This window comes from Lynx canadensis, chromosome E3, assembly GCF_007474595.2.
Source record: "Lynx canadensis isolate LIC74 chromosome E3, mLynCan4.pri.v2, whole genome shotgun sequence".
NCBI lineage: Eukaryota > Metazoa > Chordata > Mammalia > Carnivora > Felidae > Lynx > Lynx canadensis.
The window spans coordinates 40,626,343-40,654,248 of record NC_044318.1 but is presented as its reverse complement, the minus strand read 5'-3'; the positions used below and the strand labels follow the sequence as shown (position 1 = coordinate 40,654,248).

General features: G+C 58.4%; 1 protein-coding gene across 1 annotated transcript in view; it reads right to left on the bottom strand.

Annotated features, from left to right (window-relative positions):
* The window catches only part of PRKAR1B (protein kinase cAMP-dependent type I regulatory subunit beta), a 101,596-nt gene that overhangs the window by 32,506 nt on the left and 41,184 nt on the right, over positions 1–27,906 (bottom strand).

The following is a 27,906-nucleotide window of genomic DNA, read 5'->3' as shown; positions in this document are numbered from 1 at the left end:
ACGGACCCCCCCCCCCCCCCTCCGGGGAAACGGAAAAATCCGCCTTCGGAGGACATCGTGACCCTTCGTGGCCCTGCCGTCCGGGCAACAGCTCCCAGCCTCCGGACCGTGTCCGAGCCGGGATCCACGGGGTTCTCGGTCTGGGTCTCCACAGAAACGGAATCACACCCGCTCGCACTGCGTCAGACACAAAACGAGCTGACGGCAGACCCTGGCTGTTCCTCGCGTCAGGAAACGTCCTGTGGGCCTGCTTTCCTGCACACTTCCCTCGAGGAGTGTCCCGAGATCCCCGAGGCAGTGAACCAGGGCCTCTACGCGGCCTGGCCGGCCACCGGAGCCTGACCCGCGGGCCGTGCCAAAGGGCGGCCTGGCCGTTAAGTTTCCTAAAGTGGCTGTCGGATGGACCGAACGGGCAGGACACAGGCGGGGGGGAGGTGGAGCGTGGGACCCTCATCTCCGCGGGACTGCATCCAGAATGCACCGTCAGAGGTCAGCCTCGCTCCCCAAACGCGATGGCCACGCCCAGGAGCCCGCGCCCACCCACCCAGGGGTCCCAAAGGAGAATCGGGCAGCTGGGGCCCCTGTGTGGTCAGGGCACACGGCAGGGCTCAGGGGGCCTGCCTCCTCTCCCCCCGCTGAACGAGAAACCTTCGCCCGACTGGTCAGGGGAGTGAACCTCAGAGGAACTCGCGGGAGTTGGACACGACCCCCCAGGGGCAAGCGCGAAACCAGAGATCCAACAGCCTTGTGCTCCGCTGTCTCTAGGATCCAGGAAACGTTAAAGGGTCTGGTCAGTTGTCCAAACTGCATTGCTTCAAAACCACAGCATCAGGGATCTCAAAGTGAGCTGGCGTTGAAGAAACGATTCTACAATTCCTGCCTCGTTTTTAAAAAAATTCTCAACGGCAATGGTAAAACATTTTCCCAAATGCCAGGAGTAATCAAGCCAACCCCGGGACCCGTCACCACCCAGCCGGGGCAGGTGCTTGGGACAGCGGTCAAGCCCCAGGGCAGGGCCGCAACCCACCGCCCACCCCACACGCGGCCTGGACTTCCATTCCACGCGGACGAGCCCATGGAAAAGCCTGTCTCGATTTGGTGCCTTTGTCGTTCACACAGAAGTAACGGCTGTAACTCGAGTTTTTGTCCTGTGCTTCGTGACGTGTGTCCAGATGGAGAATCCCCTAGCGGCCGTCCTGCCGAGGCCAGGCCAGCGCCCCGCTGACCACACAGGCGCCTCCCCAGGTACAGAAGCAGCGATGACTCCCAATCTGTGAACAGCGAGGCCGGAGAGCCCAGCCCCACGCACCAAAAAGGGCCGCCCTCCCCCTTTTCCCTCAGAAGAAGCTAACGCCCCCAGAGCCCCCCAGCCCGTCACCAAGGCTGGAACACAGGCCGCGTGCGGGACGGACGCCGAGAGGCCCCCCTCCTTCCCCACCTCTGCGTCCTCTCAAACAAGACCCAATCCTTCCTGCCTCTTAGCACTTAATGGCATTAAAAGGCTCTGATGAAAAGAGAAACGGTTTTCTATTCTAATCTGTAAGTGACCTCTGGAAACCTTTACTGAAGCTGTCGCCTGCATCTCAGCGTCTGACACCGGGTCCTGCCGCGGCCCCCGCCAGGCTCCGGAACTGGGCTTGGCAACTCCTGGGTGGGGGCCTGAGCCAGGCCCGGGGACACAGCCCTCGCGGCCGTGGAGACACAGAAACGTGAAGAGGTTACAGCCCTCACTCCCCAAGGACGCTGGCCGGGTGCCCTCCATCCGCCCGCTTGCTCCGAGGTCAGACCTGCGGCTGTCTCGTCCAGACAAGGAAACCAGAGACACTAAGTAACTCTGCCAAGGTCAGCAGCTGGGAAGAGGTGAGGCCAGGCCGCACCCCTGCCTTCCTGTGCAGGGCTCTGTGGGGCGCCCGGGGCTAAGCGAGGCCTCCCAGTGTGTTCGGGGGCACGGGGCCTTCCCGGTCTCAGGAAGTGCCCTCAGAGAGCAGGTGGTGGAGGGTCCTGGCCGCCAGCCCCGGGGAAGCCACAGGCACACCCTGCCCTCCCCCGATCTTGGCCCGACGGTGGGGTCCTCTGGCTCCTGAGAGGTCCCCAGGCCAGAGTGGTCGCCACTCCCTCAACAGCGGGGAGCAGCCGACGAAGGGGTGCCTGCTGGTCTTGGCCCCGTGTCCATGTGGCCCCGCGGGCACCTCTCGCCAGAAGCAGGTGAACTCACCTCGCTCGAGGGCAGCGAAGGGGCCCTCAGGGTTTGACCAGGAGTGGTGGGGGCAGAGGCATTATCTATTCATTTGTTTTAATTAGGACTACTTATTGCTACCGATGGTTTCTGGCAACTTGAGGCCAAGGTTGGTTCTCAGGCCCGCTGCGCCGTGGATGTCTTCGGCTTCTAGCTGTGTTTATGCACGCCTTCCAGAAAAGCAGAATAAACAGAAAAACCAGCGAAGTCAACGATACGGAGACAGGGGTCCGAGCACCCAGACAAGCGGTCTGCAGCAGACCGGCCCAGGCACTCGCACACCTGCCTGCATCACAGCGAGCAGGGGCCTAGGGAGCACCCGACGGTGAGGGAGCCACGAGCATGAGCCTCCTTTGAGACGATCTGCAACAGCCAGGATGGGTGCGGAAACACATCCCAGGCACCGCTCAGGTGCACAACGGAAGGAAACGCCAGCCTTAGTGGGCTGGTGACTGTCGGACGGCGGCTTTCCCAACCAAGTCCACGGACCCCTTTACGGCCTCCTACCTCCGTCCGTGCCGGGTGCTGGGACCCGGAGCAGAGCACCGCTGACAGGGAGCTGGGGCAGGGTGGTGGCCAGGGAATGGGCAGACTTGGACCCCAGCCACAGCCGGGCCTGGCCCCTGATGCTCAGGGCCTGCGGAGTGCTGGGTCCCAGGTCCTGCGGGGTTTACGGCTCAGAGACCAGAGCCCATGGAAGTTCCCACCTGACTTACTCCTTGTCCTGGTGCCCCTCCTTCCCTGGGCTGCTCAGCTCTCACCCTCCTCCCCCTGCTGTGGATGGTTTCCTGACCCCATATCCCTCAGCTGACTGTGAGTTCTGAGAATGAAGACCACCTCACTGCAGTCTGACACACATGGCCAGCCCAGGTCTGACTCAGAGCAGGTCTTTGGTATGGATTGGAAGGACAGAGGTTGGCTGGTGGATGGCGAGTGGGTAGGTGGGTGGATGGGTGGTGAATGCGGGGGGTAGATGGGTAGGTGGGTGGATGGATGGATGGATGGATGGATGGATAGATGGACAGATGGGTGGGTGGGTGGATGGGTGGGTGGGTGGATGGATGGGTAGGTGGGTGGGTGGGTGGATGGATGGGTGGATGGATGGATGGATGGACAGATGGGTGGGTGGATGGGTGGGTGGATGGATGGGTAGGTGGGTGGTGGATGGATGGGTGGATGGATGGATGGATGGATGGGTGGATGGATGGATGGATGGATGGACAGATGGACAGATGGGTGGGTGGATGGGTGGGTGGATGGATGGATGGGTGGGGGGGTGGGTGGATGGATGGATGGATGGATGGACAGATGGGTGGGTGGATGGGTGGGTGGGTGGTGAATGGGGGGGTGGATGGATGGACAGATGGGTGGGTGGATGGGTGGGTGGATGGGTGTATGGATGGATAGATGGACAGATGGGTGGGTGGGTGGATGGATGGGTGGATGGGTGGATGGGTGGACGGATGGATGGATGGACGGATGGGTGGATGGATGGGTGGGTGGATGGATGGGTGGATGGGTGGATGGATGGATGGATGGGTGGATGGATGGATGGATGGATAAATGGACAGATGGGGGGGTGGATGGGTGGGTGGATGGATGATGGATGGATGGATGGGTGGGTGGTGGGTGGATGGATGGATGGATGGATGGACAGATGGGTGGGTGGATGGTGAATGGGGGGGGGATGGATGGACAGATGGGTGGGTGGATGGGTGGATGGATGGATAGATGGACAGATGGGGGGGGGTGGATGGATGGGTGGATGGGTGGATGGGTGGATGGGTGGATGGGTGGATGGATGGATGGATGGGTGGATGGATGGATGGATGGATAAATGGACAGATGGGTGGGTGGATGGGTGGGTGGATGGATGGATGGGTGGGTGGTGGGTGGATGGATGGATGGATGGATGGACAGATGGGTGGGTGGATGGTGAATGGGGGGGTGGATGGATGGACAGATGGGTGGGTGGATGGGTGGATGGATGGATAGATGGACAGATGGGTGGGTGGGTGGATGGATGGGTGGATGGGTGGATGGGTGGATGGGTGGATGGATGGATGGATGGACGGATGGGTGGATGGATGGGTGGGTGGATGGATGGGTGGATGGGTGGATGGGTGGATGGATGGATGGATGGATGGACGGATGGGTGGATGGATGGGTGGGTGGATGGATGGGTGGATGGGTGGATGGGTGGATGGATGGATTGATGGATGGATGGATGGATGGATGGGTGGATGGATGGGTGGGTGGATGGATGGGTGGATGGATGGATGGATGGATAGATGGATAGATGGACAGATGGGTGGGTGGATGGGTGGGTGGCTGGATGGATGGGTGGGTGGGTGGGTGGTGAATGGGGGGGTGGACGGATGGATGGAAGGAAGGAAAGATAGATGGAGAACGAGCTGTCTGTTAAGGCAGCTCCAAGACAGGAGATCAACTAGAACATGGTGTGGGTCTTGTAACAAAAGTCCCTGCTTCCTGAGGCCATTCACTGAAAATGGTGGCTATCGACCTACATTCCTCAGGCGGAGCCCAGTACCCTCGACCCAAAACAAAGCCTCATTAAGCTTCTCCCATTTGAACCTCACAAGCATGGAAAGACATTGGCTCCCATCACTGTCCCCACTCTACCGACAGGAATATCAAGGTTCAGAAAGGCTACGTGACTCACCCACAGTCACGCAGCTGGTTTGGGATGCAGTAAGGCTGACCACCCCGTCAAGGTCCCACTCACTCATGCTGCAGAGGACGCACAGAAGAACAACCAGGGCGGGGGAGTCTGCTCTCTCTGGCCAGGCGCCAGGCCCCGACTCGTGGGGTGGGTCCACTCCGAGGTCTGGCCTCCTGGAGATGTTCCCAGGGCAGGAAGGCTGGATGCCAGCCAGGACCCTGCACGGACCACAGGGCATCACCCCCCCCCCCGCCTACGGTCACACTTGCCCTTCCAGGCACACTTGGCTGCCACCTGGATCCCACCGGGTGCCCAGTTCCCAGGCGGGAAAACTGAGCCCCGGAGAGAGCCACGTCCTGAGAGCTGCACTCTCCCTGGTTCCAGCGACAAGGCCACAGGGCATCAGCGGGCATCAACTTCAAAGCCTAGACCACCTGTCACGCCTGACGCCCTGGGGGGTGGGGTGACCCTCCCCCCGACGCCTGACACCCTGGGGGGGGGGGTGCCCCTCCCCCTCACTCCTGACTCCCTTGCAGGGGGGTGACCCTACCCCCAAGCCTGACTCTCTTGCGGGGGAAGGGGGTTCACGTGAAGTCATGTTTTCAAAGACAAATTCAAAATGAGGTCCCAGCCTTGAGGTCAGAATGCCACCAATGAACCCCAACTTAAGGTATTTCAGGGAAGAGCTCCTGGCCCATCTCGGAAGCTCATCCCCACCAAATAAAGCGGTGTAAACGTGCCACAGCTAAGCCCCACGACATAGAAAACCTCGGGTTTTTGTCTGTTTTCAGTCTAAACCCCATACACAGTCCAAACAGTCCAAACGCAAGTCAGTATGTAGAACATGACCTCCTGCTGAGTTACTTGTCTCGACCCTGAAAATAAGACTTTGCAGGATGAAACCAAGCCGGCTGGGGGCCACCAGACACTTCCCGGGTGTGAGGAGTCCCTTTGTCACGTCACTGTCACCTCAGGCCAGCCCCCATCTCCTCCTCTATCCGAGCAGAAAACAACCCCTGGGCGCTGACCCCTGGGGGTGTGGACAGGAACCCCCTCTGTCTCTCCCAGGAGGAAGAGGGCGCATTCACCCTGCTGGGGTGAAATCTCAGCTCAGGCACTTCTCACTATAACCTTGTGGCATTTATCACCGTCATCCCCGTTGTGGTGAGAGGAGGACTGAGGCACAGAGAGGGTAAGGAACTTGCTTGGGGTCACACAGCCAGAAAGTGGGAGTGCAAGACTGCAAACCAGGTGACCCGGCACATAAGCAAAGTCCCTTAACGTCAGGATGCTTGTCTGCGATGGGCACGTGTGGCCTTTACTAAATTAAAACATTTTCCTCCTGGGACTAGTTTGCTAAGAATTTTTATAATAGGTGCTGCGCTGTATGAAATTCTCTTCCCACACCTACGTGATCTACCACACAGATCTTTTTCCTGGGATCTGTCAATGCGGCGACACATGGACAGTGTTCTGAGCTCAAACCGTTTTTGAAAACCAGATAAACCCTACCTGATCTGGATGTGTGGTTTTCAAAAATCAAGTTGGATCTGTTTGGCTACTTAGGGTTTTTGCATCCACGTTCACAGAACATGTACTACACCTATAATTTTTTTTAATGTTCATTTATTTTTGAGAGAGAGAGAGAGAGAGAGAATTGATCGTTCCACACTTAACTGTTTCTTCACGTGCCAATGTTAGCTGCACGTTCAAAGTTAGCTCCCAACGTTTAAAAATTGACAGAGTTACAAAAACCGAAGTTTTTGGCTTTTCTTTAAAAAAAAAAAAAGTTAGCTCTAGCTACATGGGGCCTGTGTTCTCACACAGCAAGAGCTCAGGCCATTTCCACCCTGGTCAGACCACATGCTCTCGTTTGGCCACCATCCCCAGGAGGCCACGGATTCCTGCCCCTGCACCCGTTGTGGGGAGCCGCACACGTGGGACTTCATCATGGCGGGGGGAGGGGGTCGTCCTGTGACAACTGCTTCTCTGATGGCAACCCAGGAACCCGGTGCCACTCCTCAACTTGCCTGGAGAGACCCCAGGGGCGGACTCTCCGAGGACTTAACCCATCCGGAGAATGGGCAGGCATGGGCATGTTCACAGGCCACGGGGCACGTAACCACTCGTGAAGCACTTAGCAGAATGAGCCCCGCCATCAGGAGCTCCCGTGGCCGTTTCTGCCAGCTCCAGATCCCCCCCACACGGCCCTGCTAAGATGCCCACGCGTGTCTCAGGGTCCCCCGGGGATGAAGGCAGCCGGGGCACGTCGCACCCCCGTCTTCGCCAGCCTCACGACCCAGCACGGCTTCTGTACCCCTTGTTGCCGGCTCACGTTTGCAACATACTTGAAGCCGCAGCCCAGGCGGCCTGCCCCCACCCCTGCGAAGCTGCAGAAGCAAACAGGCCGTGCCAGTTCTCAGAGCGAGGCCTCCCTGAGCAGGACGGGCCTGGAAGGAGGCACCCAGCAGCCAGCCCTGCACGTGGGCCCACGCACCCGGCCTCCTTCCAGTGCTGGGACGCGGCGGGGTGGGACTGACAGGGTCCCACACGGACCCCCCCCCTCCCCAGCTCCAGCAACCCGCGGTGCTGCATCTTGGAAACCCTGGCGGGTGGAGGGCATTCCCGGGATCTACGCAGGGAGCCCCAGGGCACGGGCCACAGGGTCGCCTCCAGTAAGAAGGAAAGCAGACCGCATCAGTGCCTTCAACATTTCTGGATCTCTACTTCTTTAAACGACTTACTCGGACAAACGTCAAACTTTCAGAAGCACGGAGGGGACGCGGATGTGGGAGGGGGATGTGCTACGCCTCCGGCTGGCAATGTCCAAAGAGCAGAAGGCAGCCCCTCGGCCGTGCACAGAAGCGCACGTCCGTGTGCCACGAAGAACACAAGGGAGGCGCGAGTGATGTGAACAGAACGCAAGAACAAAGACCGCCCAGGCTGCAGAAAGCACGTCCCGGTGCACACGAGCGTGTTTTCCTGACTCCAAAGTGATGCCAGAGACGGGATGTCTGGCCCGTCCCCTTCAGAAGTGGTTCAGAAGGACCCAAACCAGCCGCCTCGGCCACGGGAGAACTTCTGTCCCACTGTTTGGACTTGGCCCATGTCACCCAGGGAAGCAAGCGCCAGGGACCCGCAGGCAAAAGCTCTGGTGCCCACATCCTGCTTTATGCTGCCTGTCACAGCCCGAGTGACAGTGGCCCCGGGCTGTGTTTAGGCCTCTCCACTGTTTGGGTGAGAGCTCACTATGTTTCTCCATCCACTGCAAGTTTCCAAATAATCCTCTGTAAACAGTGATAACTCAGGCGTGGCCGTGTCCTCTGGAGACGCGGTGCTGGAGCACCAGGAGCACGGGAGCCTCCGCCCCGGGGGCCTGGTGCCACCTCGTCTGCAGCGGTTCCCCACGCACAAACGCCGGGCCCTGGAGAGGGGCGCACGAACACACGCCCGGGACTCCGGTGGGGAGTGTGTCCGCAGCACCCGGGACGGGGGCCGGGCCTCGGGGGAAGGGGTGGGGGCCGGGATCTCCAGCCCAGAATCGCCAGTGCACAGCCCCAGCCCTGCCGTCCATCGCGCCCCCAGAGGCCCCGGCCAAGCGGAGCTGCCGAGTCAGAAGGCACCTTGGATGGAGACCGGCGCCCGCAGGTGTAGGCTGAGGCCGGGGAGCTTTTCTCTTAAGAATGTGCCCTCTGACCCCGCAGGGCCGCTGAGGTTCTATTCCCTCCCGCGCTCACTCTGGAGGCACAGTTAAACACACGAGGCGCGGTGCACCCACTGGGCCGCTGGGGACCGCGCTGTCTGCAGTCACGGCAATCTGGAACACCTGACGGCTGGGGACCGGTTAACTAAATTACTAATTACGGACCAGGCGAGGGCATTGCAGACGCACCTCTGCACGGAACACGGGCGTCCGTTACAGGTCTGCTAAATAGAAAACATCTCGCAAAACGAGTCTGACGGAAGTGCAAGGAGAAACAAACAATCCCAAATTAGACTGGAGCGTTTCAACACCCCTTTGTGAGTTACCGGCAGCTCCACAGGCAGAAAACCAGCGAGGACGCGGCTGAGCTGAAAAGCACCATCGGCTAAGCAGACGCGGCTGACGCTTACAGGACTCCTTCTCAAACACAGCAGAACACACATCCTTCTCAAGTTCGCAGGAGTTTACCACGATGGACCACATCCTGGACCGCAGAATACACCTGAACCCATTTAAGAGACTATGGTACACAGTGTCTCCTCCTGGGCCACAGCGGAATTAAACCAGAAATTAGTAACAAAAAGAGAGCTTGAAAGTCCTAATATTTGCAGGTTGAAAAACACACTGAATAACACATAGGGCAAAGAAGAAGGCTCAAGGGAAACCGGGAGTGTTTCTAACTAAACACAAATGAAAATGCAGCTTATTAAAATCTGTGGAGGGGCGCCTGGGGGGGCTCAGTCGGTTGAGCGTCCGACTTCGGCTCAGGTCACGATCTCACGGTTCGTGGGTCCGAGCCCCGCGTCCGGCTCTGTGCTGACAGCTCGGAGCCCGGAGCCCGCTTCCGATTCTGTGTCTCCCTCCCTCTCTGCCCCTCCCCGCTCATGCTCTGTCTCTCTCTCTCTCTCTCTCTCAAAAATAAACATTAAAAATTTTTTTTAATGAAATGAAAATAAAAATAAAATACGAAGTGAACAGAGAAAATCGACAAAACCGAACCTGGTTCTTTGCAAAGATGAATAAAAACCTACAATCCTCTAGTGAGGCTGAGAGAGAGAGGGGAGAGAGCAAACACAAGTGAGGGAAGAGGAGGATGGAACCCCGCAGGTCCCAGAGACACTAAGAGTCGGATAAAGGAACGCTACGAACACCACAGACGATGTGAAAACCTAGATGAAAGAGACCGGTTTTTTTGAAAGACATTACCCACCAAAACTGACAAGAATAGATAATATATGCAAGAAGTTGAATCAATAATTATTAATTTTCCGTAACAGAGAGCCCGCAGGCCCAGAGGGCTCATGAGTGAATTCTGTCAAATATTTAAGGAAGAAATTATACCAATTCCCAACCATCTCTTCCAGAAAACCGAAGCAGAGGAAAGTTTCTCACTCATTCTACAAGGGCAGCATTAGCCTAACACCAGAACCAGACAGAGGCCTTACAAAAAAAGTTAAATCACAGACCACTATCTCAAGATATGGTTGCAAGACACAAGCTTAATATACAAAAGCCGGTCACTTTCTTACACACCAGCAATGAAACAGTGAAATGTGAGATGAAAAGCCCAACACCGTTTACAGTAGCACCCCTCAAAATGAGACACCCAGGCATAACCCTAACAAAATATGCATGAGATCGATGTGAGGACAACTACAAAACTCGGGTGAAAAAAACATTAAGTAACAAATACAAATTGTCAACTGGATCCCCACTTGATCTGCAGATTCAATTCCGATAAAAATCCCAACAAGTCATTGTGTAGAGATCAACACACCGATCCTACGGTTCACACATCGAAGCAAATGACGCCGAACAGCCTGCACAGAATCGAAGTCTGAGCGCGGACTGCCGGACGTCAGGACCTGCCAGAGGGCTGCTATAATAATTGAGACAGTGTGGTGCTGGCAAGAGTACAGGCCAATAATAGACCCAGGGAACGGAATGGAGAGCCCAGAAACAGAACGCCCCGAATACAGTCAACCGACCTTCGAGAAAGGAGCGAAGACAGTCTCCCCCACACTGAGCCGGAACAAGAGGATGTCCACACGCTGAGTCTAGACCCAGACTTTACTTCCTTTACAAGAACTAACTCATCTAATCACAAAACACAGGGGCGCCTGGGTGGCTCGTTCGGTTGAGCGTCCGACTTCGGCTCAGTCATGATCTCACCGTTCACGGGTTTGAGCCCCAGGTCGGGCTCTGTGCTGACAGCTCGGAGCCTGCTTGGGATTCTGTGTCTCCCTCTCTCTCTCTGCCCCTCCCCTGCTCACACTCTGTCTCTCTCAAAAATAAATACACATTAAAAAAATGTTTTTAGGGGCACCTGAGTGGCTCAATCAGTTAAGCAGTCTGACTTTGGCTCAGGTCATAGTCTCACGGTTGGTGAGTTCGAGGCCCACGTTGGTCTCTGTGCTGACAGCTCAGCGCCTGGAAACCGCTTCGGATTCTGGGTCTCCCCGTCTCTCTGCCCCTCCCCCACTTGTGCTCTGTCTCTCAAAAATAAATAAATGTAAAAAAAATTTTTTTTTAATTTTTTTAACACTTTTATTTAAAAAAAAAAATTTTTTTAACGTTTATTTATTTTTGAGACAGAGAGAGAGCATGAACAGGGGAGGGGCAGAGAGAGTGGGAGACACAGAATCTGAAGCAGGCTCCAGGCTCTGAGCTGTCAGCACAGAGCCCGACGTGGGGCTCGAACCCACGGACCGTGAGATCATGACCTGAGCTGAAGTCGGACACTCAACCGACTGAGCCACCCAGGCGCCCCGACACTTTTAGAAGATAACACAGAAAACAGTCTAGGGACCTTGTGTTTGACAACGACTTTTTAGATGCAGCACCCAAGGCCCCCCGGATGGAAGCCTGGCTGCACCACAGAGGACACGTGCAGCCATCCGTCCTCGGAGGGCACCAAGAACCCCCAGGGGGTAGCGGAGGCTCCAGGGGCCACCCGACTGAGAGCCCCATCAACCCCGGCTCCTGCTGGGCACCTCTGGGCGAGGGTGAGCAGCCCCAGGGGGGTTCGAGCACCACACCCGGTCTGGCTCACCCACCGGGAGACCGTGGAGAACAAGGCAGGCGCAGTCCGTGCCTCAAGAGGTGGCAGCAACACGGGGTGGGTGCCGAACAGCTGGGGCCTTCCGGCTGTCGCCTTTCGACAAACACACAGAGGGTCAATGCCAGGTCAGCCCCCTGCCGGCCTCAGGCCGTGGTCGGAGCGCAGGTAAGAAAGCCAATCCCTTGCTTGCCACTGGGCAAAGACCATGCGAGAGGAGAGGCGCCAATGCCCCGTGTGGACAGACATCGGCAGTGCCCTGGTCTCCTCGGCCTGGGGGCCCAGTAGTGGGGAGGACACCCCAGAAGCAGCTTCTGGTACTTACGGCAGATCAACCAGAGACAGAGAACGGGCACAGAAGGCTCCGGGTCAGGACCCGTCCCACATGGTAACCAAGCCTGGGCTGGAAACCTCATCACCACCTCTGCACGACGGGCTCAGAAACAGTGCCTGGGAGCCAAGGGGAGTCACCTCCAAGAGCCTGTCTCCTGAGACTCAGATTCTAGATCTTTCTTCAAGGATTTCATGCCGGCAGCCAGGGCTGGGCATCCGGCTCCGGGGCAGGCTGGGGGGTGGTGCAGGGGGAGCTGTGGCGGGCGGCAGGGTTGAGGGGATGCGCAGAGAAGCCAGCCGGCGGGAGTCCGTCTGAGGTTCAGCCTGGGTCAGTGCAGCCTCCCTGCCAGCCGGCCAGGCAGTGGGCAAGCAAGTCTGCCCTCTGGCCCCGACTACTCGGGAGCAACGTGGGGCATCCTCGCCCAGCCACCTGAGGTTTGCGGAGCTCCACGGCCTCGTCTGTCTCCCCCCTGAACACTACTGTCCTCACCTCCTCCAAGCAGTCCCCTGGGATTCCTCCCCCCCCCACACCAGCCAGGGCTCCTTGGTTCTCAGGCCCGTTTGTAGAGCAGGTGGTTTGAGCCCCTGAGGAACAAGATTCGGCATTCTGCAGCCCGTGGCAGTGCTAATCCTGGAGGGACGCGGGTCTCAGAAGCCCTGAGCGGCCCTGCGCTATCCTCACAGGGCCGGGTGACCCCGGTGTGAAAGCTTACAGTGAAGAGGGCCCCCCTTCCCAGCTGCCCTTCTGCAGGCCACGTCCACGGCCAGGGACACGACCCAGGAACTCTGCTGCCCTCCCCCTCCCCATCACCTCGCAAGGCGGGCGTGTTCTCCAGGGTCAAAGGCATCTCGCTTATTTTAAACCAGAGGGCCCACGGCCCGGTCACAAGATCCAGGCAGCCGGTGTCCTCATAACCGCAGAGCCCGCTCCAAGCACGTGGGAGGGGAGAACGCAGCGGCCTGTCTGTAGACACCGCCACCGGGGCTCCGTGGGCTGGGGACACGTGTGCTTTCTTTCCACGGCTGCTAAACCAATCAGCTGCTCACGGGCCACTTCCCAGGGTGGGCACAGAGGCACCCAGGGCCAGGGAGGCGGGGTGGAAGGGTGCTTCGGAGGCTGAGGTGGAAGGGTGGGTCACGAGCTGGCCGGCCTGGCGGCGGGACCCAGGCTCCCAACAGGTGGGCAGCCGGGACGCACCAGCACTCGGGGTCAGGGACCGGCGGTCGTCCCGGGAAAAGCCGGAGCTGCCCAAAGGAGAAACAAACTGCCCTGGGTGTGGGGGTCCCGCTAGGGTATGCCAGGGGGGTTCCGCCAGGGGATGCCAGGGGGGTCCCACCAGAGGGTGTGGGGGTCCCACCAGGGCGTTCCCACAAGGAGGTGCCAGGGGTGCCCGGCCAGGGGGCGTGGGGGTCCCGCCAGCGGGTGCCGTGGGGGTCCCACCAGGGGGTGTGGGGGTCCTGCCAAGGGGTACCAGCGGGGGTCCCTCCAGGAGGTACCGGGGGCACCGAGAGGGGGTGCCGTGGGGGTCTTACCAGGAGGTGGGGGGGGGGGGTCCCACCAGGGGGTTCCCGCCAGGAGGTGCCAGGGGGGTCCCGCCAGGGGGCGTGGGGGTCCCGCCAGGGGGTGCCCAGTTAGCACACAGCTAAGGTGCGTGGACCCCGGGTGGATGGTCTCTAGTGATGCCATTAGGGTCCCGAGGCTCCTGTTCAGAGAGGAAATGTGGCCAACTCAGAGTCGTTTAACTTTGCTATTATTACTCTGAACCTGAGTGAAAACACACAGCTTTTACAAGGCTGGCCCTGAGTCGGACCCTCCTATGTCAAAGGCACCCGAGGGACATACCCCAGGCCACCAGGCATGAGCACGCCAGCAAGGGGGTTACTGCTCTCAGAGCCGGAGGGGCCACCGGGACTGTGGAGACAGCCAGGGCTCACGGAGTCAGCCCCCTGTGGGCCCAGGCAGGCCCAGGGGCCAGGAGCGCACTCCCCACCTGCAGAGAGCCCATGACCGGAGCGCAGTGAGGGCCCAGGATGAGTAACACTCCTGTGTCCCACACGACGGTGAGGGCGGACTCTGACTTTAAGAGCGCCCGCTGGTCAAAAAGAACATGACTGTGGCCAGATGCAGACGGCACCCCACTTCTGCCATCCCACCAAGGCCAGTGCGGAGAACAAGAACGTGTGAAGCCTGTCACTGGCCAGACCAGGTCCAGGGCCAGGAGGAGCTCTGCCTGAAGCCGGCCGCGTGGCCCCGAGGGTCCCCGCGCCTCATACCGGCACCCGGCACTAGGAAGGGAGAAAACAAGGCCAGCCGAGGCACCAAGGATGCCCGTCGGAAAGCCACCGGCAAAAGCCACAGAACCACCGGCGCGCCCGTCACCAGGGGCAGCTTGCTGGGCAGTCACTCGAGGACGGGGAGGCCTCCGTGCTGATCCGCAACGGTCACCGGGGCGACCCCAGAGGGGCAGAGCGTGTGACAAGACAGCTCGTCATATCGGAAGACACGCGCACGTGTGCAAGGCAGCAACCCCGGAGCGACGCGTGTCCGACAGGGCAGCGGGGGCGTCTCCGGGCCGCGGGGAAGGTGCTGGGACGCGGTCTGTTTGTCCTCGCCTACCCGGCCAGGGTGTTTCGTGTTTATCTGTTACCTGATTACGAATCATCAGTTTTAAACAATCTTGAGAGGTGCAGCGCCTCTGTTTCTGGTTGGTTCTGGGCTAAGGCTCTCTCCCTGCTGCAAGAGCCCCACGATGCTGGCCTACACTTGATTCTCCACGCCGCCCCCCGCCCTCGGCTTAGTGAGCCAAAGCAAAGGGCATGGCCGGGTGCACCCCGGGTCATTCTCGCGCTCACGCGCTGGGCTGGACTCTGCCCGGGTTCCCTGTGCACAGCCGGCCACACCTGGACACACGCGTACCTGTGCCCGCTCCGGGGCAACCGGCGGGGCTCCGGGGCCATGCCCCCAGGCCAGCTGCAGGCAGACCGCACCCCCCCCCCCCCCGCCCCCCCAGCCCTGGGACTGGCCGGGCCGGGAAGCCAGGTTGTGCCAGGACGCAGGGTTATGTGAGAAAAGCAAGGTGGGGGTCCACGTGGAGGGGCAGGGGCAGTGTCTGCAAGGAAGGCGGGGACAGACGTGGACGTGGGTGCGTTTTTGCTCACTGAAACCAGAGACAAACCGTGAGGGCAGAAGGTGCGGAGGGGAGACACCTTGTCTGCGGGCACGGCCTCGGAAACACGTCACTGCTCCGCACGATTATAAAAACAAAGCCGGGATCGGAAAGGCAATACTTACAAAAAGCAAACGGCAACAAATGATAGCGTAACTGCCCCCAAACGGTACCTGGGGACAAAGTGAGTGTCACGGACCCTTGCTGGTGGCAGGTGGGGCTAAGGGTGCCGTCACCCCAACACGGGGCGCGAGCGTGTGCTGGAATAAAGCAGAGCAATCTTCAGCGGGTGTCGTTTAGATCTGGCACTTACGGGAGGAGAGACACATGCACGGCACCCATCGAGCTGTGCTACGGGGAAGATAAGAGCCCAAGCCTGCCGCCCTGAAGCGGAACTGAAGAGCCCACGTGAACACACAAGTATTTTATCCTGAAAAAATTCCTGGTTCCGTCCACAGAAAAGCCTGGAAGGGGGTGGCTGGGTGGCTCAGTCGGTTGAGCGTCCGACTTCGGCTCAGGTCATGATCTCACAGCTTGTGAGTTCGAGCCCCACGTCGGGCTCTGTGCTGACAGCTCGGAGCCTGGAGCCTGCTTCCGATTCTGTGTCTCCCTCTCTCTCTGCCCCTAACCCACTCGCATTCTGTCTCTGTCTCTCTCAAAAATAAATAAACTTTAAAAAAAAAAAAAAAGCCTGGAAGAATGACAACTCAGAGTGGCACTTTTTTCTTTGGAGAAAGAGTGACTTCAGGTCTGGGGCAGAAAACACAAGCCAAGCCTACAATGTCCTAAAATACCAGAAAGCAAGGAAAATGGCAAAAACGAAGGGGCTCACAGCAGAGACCGAGGAGCCTTCACGGAGGCTCTGTGGGCCGCAGGCGGGGCAGTCCCAGCACCCCTCGGCGGTAGGGGCCCGAGGGCACGCCGAGGTCGGGGGCCGGCAGAGGAAGGGCCACCAGGGAAGAGCCGGACTCGGGAAGCCCCACGCTAACCTGGAGGGCGGAGGAGCGGGGAGGCAGCTCGGTGATGTCCACCGGGCACGCCCCTCGCCTGTCCGCCCTGCGCAGGCCTCTCCCGTCGGGGCCACTGGGCCCACGCCTGCTCCACGCGCTGGGCGTGAGGCCGCAGGGCGGGCTGGGCTCTGGCGCTCTGGGGCCCGTTCTCCTACGTGGGCTCCGGCCAGGGAACGAGCAGGGAGCCCCGGGCAGGTGCCCCACAGACACGGACAGGACGCCGAGCCGGTGCAGAAGCGGAGCCCCGGCCACCCCCGGGAACCGTCAGCCCGGCCCAGGCAAGGCGACGTGCCCCCCACACCTGGCCTCCCCTACCTGTGCCAGGTGAGCCGCTCAGAACCACACGGTGCGCTCGGGCTTCTCTGCCAGGTAAGAGGCTACGCTCCACCCCCGCAAGGGCAGAAACGAAAGGCAGGCCGTCCCCGCCGTGTGACGGCCAGGACAAGCGTGAGCCCCGGGCCCCAGCAGTCCGAGAGAGGCAGGGGGACCCGGAGGCGGGCTTGCGGGCACAGCCGGGCGTCTGAGGCAGCGGGGACACTGCTCAGGGGTCTTCGCGCTGTCTCACTCGGCCCAGCCCTCGACACGAGCCGTGTGCGGAGTGCTAGGGCTCTGGCCACCCGGGGTGGGAAACGGGGTCTCAAGGCGTGCAGAGGCCACAGCCGGGTGCCCCCTCCATCAAACAGAGGGGGCCACTGAGGCTCAGAGGCACCACCGTGGGTCACAGGTCACACAGACACAATGCGACTGCCAAGCCACGCCAGATCCAAGGGCCACCGAAACTCCCTGGGGGTACCACACCCTAAAATCCGAAGGAGGAAGGTTTCCCTGTGGGCTCATCCTACTCTCTGGGACAAGGAGGAGCTTGCAGGGGGCTGATGTGTCTCAGGCCTCTCGTCTCCTGGCTGTGCTCAGGCTTCCAGACCCGGCACAGACGCCTCCTCCCCCAGGAAGCCCTCCGTGTACCACTCCCGTTGGTGCTGGATGACACCCTCTACCCCACACCTCCCGTCCACCCCTATACAACCCTGAACAACTCCAGTCAGTGGAAACAGTCTGTGACGCCACCCTCAGGACAGGCTGGGCACGGGGGACTGGATGGTCTGTGTGGAAGGAAAGAGGAAGGAGGGAGGGAGCAATGGGGGAAGGGGGGAGGGAGGAAGGGGACAGGGAGGGAGGGGAGGAAGGGAGAAAGGGAGGCAGGGAGGGAAGGAGGAGGGAAGGAAGGAAGGAGGGCAGGGAGGAAGGGGAGAAGGGAGGATAGGGGGAAGGGAGGAAGGGGAGAAGGGAGGAAGGGAGGAAAGGAGGAAGGGGGAAGGGAGGGAGGAATGAAGGAGGGAGGGAAGGAGGAAGGAATGAAGAGGGAGAAAGGAAGGAAGGAAGGAGGGAGGAGGGAGAGAGGAAGGGGGGAGGGAGGAAGGGGAGAGGGAGGAAGGGGGGAAGGGAGGAAGGGGGAAGGGAGGAAAGGGGGAAGGGAGGGAAGGGGGGAAAGGAGGAAGGGGAAGGGAGGGAGGAATGAAGGAGGGAGGGAGGGAGGAAGGAGGGAGGAGGGAGAGAGGAAGGGGGAGGGAGGAAGGGAGGAGGGAGGGAGGAAGGGAGAAAGGGAGGCAGGGAGGGAAGGAAGGAAGGAGGGCAGGGAGGAAGGGGAGAAGGGAGGATAGGGGGAAGGGAGGAAGGGGAGAAGGGAGGAAGCGGGGAAAGGAGAAAGGGGGAAGGGAGGGAGGAATGAAGGAGGGAGGGAGGGAGGAAGGAATGAAGGGGAGAAGGGAGGAAGGAAGGAGGGAGGAGGGAGAGAGGAAGGGGGAGGGAGGAAGGTAGGAGGGAGGGAGGAAGGGAGAAAGGGAGGAAGGTTGGAGGAGGGGAGGGAGGAAGGGAGGAAGGGAGGAGGGAGAGAGGAAGGAGGGAGGAGGGTGAGAGGAAGGAGGGAGGAGGGAGAGAGGAAGGAGGGAGGAGGGAGAGAGGAAGGAGGGAGGAGGGAGAGAGGAAGGAGGGAGGGAGGAGGGAGGGAGGGAGGGGAAACGGGGGAGGGAGGAAGGGGGGAGGGAGGGAGGAAGGAAGGAGGAGGGAGGGAGGGAGGAAGGGGGAAGGCAGGAAGGGAGGAAGAAGGGAGGGAGGGAGGAAGGGAGGAGGAGGGAGGGAAGAAGGTGAAGGAAGGAGCGAGCGAGCGGCAGGGCGGCCTCCCTGGATGCTGGAGCCGGGCGTCCGTGCCCCGTGGGCCCCGCCATTCTAGGGGTGATGACATCTGGCTTGACTGAGAAACTGCATCTGGCCAAGGTTCCCCAGCCAGGCCACGGTGGAGCTGGGCTCCAACCCCAATCCGGAGGATTCTAGAGCTCAAGAGCCTCCTCTTCAAGTCGGACAGGAAACCGGGTCGCGGTCCCAGCCTACCCTCCACACACCCCTGCTTAAGTCAGCTGCCCCCTCCTGAATGAGTCAGGGATGTGACGCGGTGGCTTTCCCGCCCGAAGTGAATAACCTGAACCTAGTCATGAGCGGACTCAGCCGGGCCAGAAACCGTAAGGCCGCTCCGGGCACTTGAGAGACCGGGCAGGTGCCGGGCCCGGACCGGGTTAGTGAGGAACCCGCAGCCGTGAGAGAGTCCTGACTGCGGTCATCACCCTCCGAGGGGCCCCACTCGTGGGGGACGTGCCGAGGTCACTCAGTCTCAAGCGGCACGGGGGTAACTAAGAGGCAGAGACACGTGGACGGCGTCAGCTGGCAGGTCCGGGGGAGGCACACGCTCCCTGTAAACTTTTCTGTTTGAGACACTTTCCAGAAAAGTACAAAATAAAAAATAACAATAAATAAACAAAAGAAACTTTTAAAAATTTACTAAATAAAAAACTTTTTTTTTTTTTTAAGTCAAAAGGGAAAAGACGAGTACACAAAAACCTTGACTTTGAGCTTCTCTGCACAGAGCTGAGATCTGGCCGATGGGGCACAGAGACCAGGGCGCAGGCTGGCGAGCCGGGGCCCTGCCGGCGGGAACTTCGCCACTCTGGACCGGCCCCAGGGTGTCCTCTCTGGGCGGGGACCAAGGGGCCCGGGCTCGGCGGGGCCTCGGCGGACGCCGAGCGCACGGATGTCGAGCACCCGCACACCGGAGCCCCGAGAGTCTGGCCAGGCCCGGGGGCTCTGGAACGCTGCCTCCAAGGCCCCCGGGACGCCACCGTTCGGCCACCAGGACGCAGCAGGCGGGCGTGGTGCAGCAGGGTGGAGAGACGCGCAGAGAGGCGTGAGGCTGCCGGGCCCTGGAGTCAGGAAGAGAATCCCAACGTGTCTCAATCTGTGGCAAGCAGGGTGGCCGCGGGCCCGGCTGAGTCTCGGCTTCCCCGAGCTGGAAACGACGCCACAGAGGGAAGCGAGCTCCACGGGGTGCCGTAGAGGCCCCTGTCCCCCGCCGCCAAGGCCGCCTTCCTCCCAGGGGACGCCCAGGCTCCTCCAGCAGGGATGGGGGTCAGCTCCATTCCCGCCCTCTCCGACAGCTGGAGCACAGTGACCCCAGGTGGCCAGCACCTCCCCACCGATGGCTTCACGAGACAGAAAGCGGACGCCGAGCTTTTCCCGTCACAAGGGACCCTGCGCAGCACTGCTCGGTGCGGGTGGGTCTCTCCACCCGGCACAGGGCGGGCGCCACCCTGCCTCACCCCCTCGTCCGGAGAAGCTCCCGCCAACGGCCGAGACCACCAAGTGGGCACGGCACAGGGGACAGGAAGGTGGGTCACCCTCCCCGGGCCCTGAGGCCGTCAATGGCAGGCCCCCCTTCCCAAAGCTGCTGGGGGTGGGGAGCCGGCCTGCAGGGTGGGCCAGTGGGTCAGGCCGCAGGAGTCAGAGTAACAGGGAAGGCTGGGGATCCCGGATCCGTGACGGGCTGGGCAGCCCGGGCCGAGCTGCCCACCTCCCTGCTCTGGTCCGTCTGGCAACAGAGCCCACAAGGACACGGCCTCCCGAAATACCTGTGGAAGCATGTCAGACGCGCTGGAGGGCCGGGAGTGTCCTCATTTGCTGCTGAAAGCCCAGCCCTGGAGCTGCACCCAGCACCCAGCACCCAGCACCCAGGCCCTGGAGCTGCACCCAGCACCCAGCACCATGTCCCTGGAACTGCACCAGTACCCAGCACCCAGCCCCTGGACGAGAACCCAGCACCCAGCCCCTGAAGTGGCACTCAGCACCCAGCACCCAGGCCCTGGAGCTGCACCCAGCACCCAGCCCCTGAAGTGGTACTCAGCACCCAGCACCCAGCCTCTGAAGCTGTACCCCGCACCCAGCACCCAGGCCCTGGAGCCGTACCCAGCACCGCGTCCCTGGAACTGCACCCAGCACCCAGCTCCTGGAGGAGAACCCAGCCACTGGAGGAGAACCCACGTCCCTGGAACTGCACCAGTACCCAGCACCCAGCCCCTGGAGGAGAACCCAGCACCCAGCACCCAGCCTCTGAAGCTGTACCCAGCACCCAGCACCCAGGCCCTGGAGCTGCACCCAGCACCCAGCACCATGTCTCTGGAACTGCACCCAGCACCCAGCTCCTGAAGTTGTACTCAGCACCCAGCACCCAGCCCCTGAAGTTGTCCTCAGCACCCAGCACCCAGCCCCTGGAGCTGTACCCAGCATCCAGCACCAAGCCCCTGGACCTGTACTCAACTCAGCACCTTGCCCCCAGCCCCTGGAGCTGCACCAGCACCCAGCACCCAGCCCCTGGAGCTGTACTCAGCACCCAGCACCCAGTGAGTGTCAAGGGGCAGCTGTTGAGTTACTCAGTAAAGAGCACGTAGAGGGCACGTCACAAATGAGGATGCATATATGACGACTGACCGTCATCACTGCCCCTGCTGCTGTCACGTGACCCACGGCAAATAAGATGCCAGGGCAGACAGGGACATCCCTCCAGGCCCTCTGCCCGCCCCCCACTCCCCCCGCTTCAGGAGCTGGACTCAACCTGAGCCTTGGAGCCAGGAGCTAAGTTCAGGCTGGTCAGCTACCAGCATCAGGAGGCCTGCTTCCTAGAGGCTCCGTGAACAAGGACTCTTACTTTTCTGAGCCATCCGGCTCCTCTGAGACCCCAGAGGAGCCACACCACTCTCCCAGCAGAACGCACATCCACGCACTCTGCCTCAAACTCACAGGGTTCAGGGACCCCCGTACGCCCCCCGCCAAGGCCAGGTCACAGGGCACCGTGCTCGGAGGAGGCCGAAACGGCCTCTCGGCCAACGATGCGCACGCAACTGGTCCTGGGAGATTCAGATCCCACTCTCACTGAGCACAGCCCAAGCGGTCCCGTGTGAAGGAAGGGATGTGCCAAAGCCACCCGGAGAGGAGCCCTGACATCTGCACTCTGGGCCCCATCCTCGCTCCCGCCCCACTCCCCAATGCCCCCAAGGCCACTCTTCCTGCCGGTCAGAAGGTGCACCCCAGCCCTCCAGAGCCCCCTCCCGCCCCATAGGCTCAGCTGGGCAGGGCCATCCCCTGGGAAGGCCCTGTCAGCGGTTGTGGCCTTTGGAGTCCTTAGAACAGGACTTAAGTTGGCTCTGTGCTGTCACGGCTGTGTGCCCTGAGCAAGCCACCTCACACTCTGGGACTCAGTGTCCTTACCTGGAGCGTGGGGTCGACTACCACCAGCCTTCTGTGGTTTCTGTGAGGTTAAACGGTCCTAGCAAACTGCCTGGCATGCAATCTTCATTATACACACACGCCTGAGGTGTTTCTCAGTGACCCACCCACATGCACAGGTGCACACCGCCCTGCTCATCAGAACCATGAAGTCAAGTGCAAGAATACCAGCCGTTGGGAACGCAAGCTGGTGCAGCCACTCCGGAAAACAGTCTGGAGGTTCCTCAAAAAAGTAAAAACAGAACTACCCTACGACCCAGCAATTACACTCCCAGGTATTTATCCACGGGATACAGGGGTGCTGTTTCGAAGGGACACATGCACCCCCATGTTTATAGCAGCACTATCGACAACAGCCGAAGTATGAAAAGAGCCCAAATGTCCATCGATGGATGCATGGATAAAGAAAACGTGGCATCCATACACACACACACACACACACACACACACACACACACACACAACGGAATATTACTCGGCAATCAAAGAGAATGAAATCTGGCCATTTGCAACTACGTGGATGGAACTGGAGGGTGTAATGCTAAGTGAAATTAGTCAGAAAGACAAAAATCATATGACTTCACTCATATGAGGACTGTAAGAGACAAAACAGATGAACATAACAGAAAGGAAATGAAAATAATATAAAAAACAGGGAGGGGGACAAAACAGAAGAGACTCATAAATAGGGAGAACAAACTGACAGTTATTGAAGGCGGTGTTGGAGGGGGGATGGGCTAAATGGGGCAGGGGCACTAAGGAATCTGCTCCTGAAATCACTGTTGCACTATATGCTAACTAATTTGGATGCAAATTTTTAAAAATAAAAAATTAAAAAAAAAGAATACCAGGCATTAGAGCGCATGGGGGATCAGTTGGTTAAGTGTTCGACTCGACTTCAGCTCAGGTTATGATACCATAGTCATGAGATCGAATCCTGCGTCGGGCTCTGTGCTGTCAGCAAAGCTTGGGATTCTCGCCCTCTGTCTCTCTGCCCCTCCCCCACTCAGACTCAGGCGCGTGCGCGCTCTCTCTCTCTCTTTAAAAAAAAAAAAAAGGAAAGCGGTACTCCGTACTGGACAAACGCGTCAATATATAAAAATCCAATCTAACGAGAAAATGGAACAGCAACCATATTTTGCTCCAGCCAGAAGGTGAGTTAACAAGAGCATCAGCTCCCACAGAACGAGCCACCGGGTCGGAAAGTGGACACCCTCACTAACTACAAAGAAACACAAAGAAAATACCACTGCGGACTCCTTATGCAGGTTTAAATCTGCAGAAACAGTAGAAAGAAATAGAGAGCTCATGTGCCCGCGACACCCTCTCCCCAAAGGTAACGATCTACACGACGGTGGCAGCGTCCAGGGTGCCCACGGTGATACACCCAGATTCGGGTCATCAGGGGCCACCAGGATGGCTCACTCTGTCCTTTAAAAGCCACACCCACCCCGTCTTCCCGATCCCTCCCTCCTCTGCCCCAGCTTCCAACCCCTGGTAGCCACCAACCTCTTCCCCATTTCTCCAATTTTGACACTTTGAGCGCGTACTTCAACGGAAGCACCGGGATGTAACCCCCAGGGACTGGCTGGTCTCCCTCAGCACAGCCCCCAAGATACTCTCCAGCTGCTGCCGTATCCAAGGTCCCCTCCCTGTTCGGGCCGAGGCCTCATCCACAGTGCGTGTGCACCCGCTTTACTCCACCCTGCACCCACTGAAGGGCGTCGGGGTCGTTTCCAGGTTGGGGCTATCACAAATAAAGCTGCCGTGAGCAACACTAACGCACAGGTGTTCGCGGGGACGTAAGCCACCGCTGCTCCGGGACAGGCAACTGAGTGCTGGTCACTCGGCAGAATCAATTTTAGGTCTTTAAAAAGCTGCCAAAGTGCCCTGCGGGCTGTGGCATCTGCGCCCCGCCCCCCACCCGGGCTGAGCAACCCGTGTCTCCACACCCTCCACGGCTCAGGAGGGGTACCTGCCGTTTATTTCAGACCCGACAGGCGCGGCTCCCGGGGCTGGAGGCGGGGCTCCCGGGGCTGGGGGCGGGGCTCCCGGGACTGGAGGCGGGACTCCCGGGGCTGGAGGCGGGACTCCTGGGGCTGGAGGCGGGGCTCCCGGGACTGGAGGCGGGACTCCTGGGGCTGGAGGCGGGGCTCCTGGGGCTGGAGGCGGGGCCCCAGAAGTCAGGGTTCCTGGAGGCTGACGGTCTGGACATCTGTCCCTGCGTGTGTTCCACCTGCGTTTCCTTTTCCGGGAAGGGTCTCTCCGTGTCTCCTGCCCAATATCTAAGCAGACAGTTTGGCTTTGCGTAGCAGATTCCGGAGGTCTTTCTATATTCTAGACACTAGGCCTCGTTCGGGCATGTGGCTGGGGGACGTGTGCTCTCACCTTAGGCCCGTCCCCTACCCTCTGCACATGGCCCTTCAAGGAGCAAACACCTTAAATTTGAGAAGTCAGTTTGTCTATCTTCCTTTCATATATCACAGTCTTGCCATCAAAGTGCTCAGTCCCAGTCAGTCATGGGGCCCGAAGACATTCCCTAGAAGTTTCACAGCCGTGCTAGGTCTGCGACCCATCTCGAGTTCCGTTTTGAGTAAGACGCAGGATTGAGGTCGAGGCCGCTTTCCGGGCCCTACGTGGAAAGCCTATCCCCCTCCGCTGCCTCACCCTCCCGGTCCCATCAGAAGTCGGCTGGGCACAGCTGTGTGGCTCCGTTCTGTCCCACAGGCCTGTGAGCCGCATCCTGGCTGCCGCAGGGACACAGCGAGCCTCCTGCCTTATTAACTCGTTATTCCTTTGCAATGTCGTTTCTGCTGCCCTGGGTTCTGTCCACTCCCACGCAGATTTTAACCAAACACCTGCTGAGATACTGGTAGCAACTGCGTTAAACCCAGGGATCAGTCTGAGGACAAGTGACATCTTTCCAAGGTGGAGTCTTCTCATCCATGGACATGGTATGTTTCTCTGCGTATTCAGGGTTCTTGGACTTCTTTCCTCAGCATTTTGTAATTCTAAGCACGCATATCCTGCACGTGTTAAGTTTGTACCGAAGGAGGTCACTGTATTTACAGTGGCTGTAACGATACTGCATCTTTAATTTCTGTTCACACAGCACATTGCTCGTATGTGGAAATGCAGGTGGTGTTTGCAAGCTGACCTTGCATTCTGCGGTCGTGCCGAACTCATGCATTAGTTCTGGGAATTTCTGTAGATTCCTCGGGTTTAGCCCAGAGTTGATTTAACGTGGGAAATCACTGAATGTAAACCCATCCTGGTGACAGATTACAGGGGGAAATCATATGAAGGGTCTGCAGATAAATTGTGAGTGCTAATTGTAGTCTCTGTGGGCTCCAGACCATTTTATCAAAACCCACTGCATTAGCATATAACCTAACAGGCTATCAAAAATTGAAATGTTTTAAAAATACCATGTATAGAAACATGAAAATGTGAATCACTTGGGAACAAATTGAACAGAAGGTTTTATGACCTTCATAGGAGAAAACTGTTGGAAAATTCTTTGAAGTCTTAGATAAGAGAGACACCACGTTCATGGGTTACATAGGAAAGGTGTCGATTCTCACCGAATAAATGCAGAACGCAGTGCAATACGGGTCAAAACCCCAAGTGGCGACTCTGGAGAACCGGACAAGCTGATTACAAACTGTGAGGAAAACACAAAGGCCTATTCAGTGATGAAAATGAAGGGAACAGTTACTTCCAGCACCAGTAAAAGCTCACCAAGTCGGACAGGGATCCAAGACACAAAAACATACACATTCACGCCATTCATATGAAGTTCCAAACCGGGTAGCGGCAGAGAAAGCCACACTGCCCTGTTAGGGCTGCGTGCACGCCCGAGGACTAAAAAGAAACGCAGGAGAGTAGTGACTGCAGAAGTCACGCAGCGTGGTCGGGAGAGGCACACTGGAGGCCCCGAGGTGCAGCCACTTACAAACGGATCGTGGCTACACGGGGGCTCATTTTATATGCGCTCTCTAGGGGCGCCTGGGTGGCGCAGTCGGTTAAGCGTCCGACTTCAGCCAGGTCACGATCTCGCGGTCCGTGAGTTCGAGCCCCGCGTCGGGCTCTGGGCTGATGGCTCAGAGCCCGGAGCCTGTTTCCGATTCTGTGTCTCCCTCTCTCTCTGCCCCTCCCCCGTTCATGCTCTGTCTCTCTCTGTCCGAAAAATAAATAAACGTTGAAAAAAAAAAAAAATTTTATATGCGCTCTCTAAGCCCTGTGAGTGCACGTGTGCACACACGTGTAAATGTTCTGTGCGCTCTTCTGCGTATACGATGTAGCTTGCAACTTGAAGAGAAGACAGAGATGGAGAACAAAGAGGCAGAAAAAGAATTATTTTAAGTAGAACAAACGAAAAAGAAAGAGGGAGCATCTTCCTAATCACAAACCAAGACTCCTGTTACAGCTATGGTGATTGACACAGGGTGGTGCTGGGTCAGGGAGAGATAGGCAGTCCAATCGTCCAGAGACGAAAGGCACTTGATACACAATCGGGGCGGTATTCCAGGTCAGTGCAAGGAAGGCAGAATTTTAGCAGGTGCTTCTGGGACACCTGGTTGTCCCTGTGGAAAAGTCAAACTGTACCCCTCCTTCATACCACAGAAAACACCAATTCCAGGGACACCTGAGACCTGACTACAAAAGAAAACACTGTAAGGTTCCTAACATAACTTAGGAGACCATCTTCATGGTCTCAGGAAAGGACAGGATTTCTTTATCCTTCATCAAGTCATAAAAACACTAACCTTAACAGGAAAAAGTAGTACATTCGACTACCTTGGACAAGCCACAAACTGGGGGATGAATGTGCAAATACTAGAAAAAGACAGGCACGCCTGGGTGGCTCAGTCAGCTGGGTGTCTGACTTCCTCTCAGGTCACGATCTCGAAGTTCGTGAGTTTGTGAGCTCGAGCCCCGCGACAGGCTCCGTGCTGACACCTTGGAGCCTGGAGCCTGCTTTGGTTTCTGTGTCTCCCTCTCTCTCTGCCCCTCCCCTACTCATGTTCTGTTTCTTTCTCTCTCAAAAAATAGGTGAACATTTAAAAACAATTTTTTTAATCACAAAAAAAAAAGAATTAGAAAAAGACATACAACCCAATACCGAAATGGGTGAACGACTCGCACAGGGAATGAACATATGAAAAGATGCTTAATCGAATCAGTCGAGGCAGCATCACACAGCCACCAAAATAACCAAGAAGCCCACCACCACCTAGCAATACCCAGTGTTGGTGAAGGCGTGGGGAAGTGGGGCCCGCACACGCAGCTTTCCCCAGTGAACGGAAGACACACGCGGATGACAACCCAGCAGGGCCACACCTGAGTGCGTACCGTGGACAATGCCTGTCCATGTGCAAAGGAGGCACAAATGCTCCTTTGTTTGGAGCCACCAAAAAGCAGGGTCTGGCCAAACAACTGTCAACTATGGAACAGGTCAGCCATGGAATATTCAGACAATCAAACACTATACCCAACAAAAACGGGACAGCTCCTCAAAGGTCACACACAGAGCTGCCACAGACCCTGGTAGGTAGGTGCCCAAGAGGACTGAAAGCGTGCTCATGTGAATACATGCGTGTAGATGTTCACGGCAGTGCTATTCACAAGAACCCAACTGTGGGAACGGCCTGACGTCCACCAACAGACGAACGGGCAAACCAAACGTGGTCTAGCCATACCGTGGGCCGCCACTCCACCACAAAGAGGAGGGGAGTTCTCATCTATGTTGCAGCGACAATGAACCTGGAAGGCATTATGTTACATGACAGAAGCCAGCCTCGTCGAGACCGCATGTTGAGTGATTCCGTGTTCATGAAGCACCCAGAACGGGCACACGCACAGAGGCGGCTGCTGGTTGCAGGGGTGGGGCGGGGAGATGGGGAGCAATGACCGGTGGGCACGGGGTACCCTGTGGGGTGGTGTAAAGGTTCCAGAACAAGATGGTGGGGTGGATGCACGGTGCTGTGACTAGAGCGCTGTGTTCACTCTAAAAATGGTTAGTTTTATGCTACATGAATTTCACCCTAATTAAAAAAAAAGAATAAATGACAGCTGCTTTCTTCCATGAATGAATCTCAAAACAGGACAT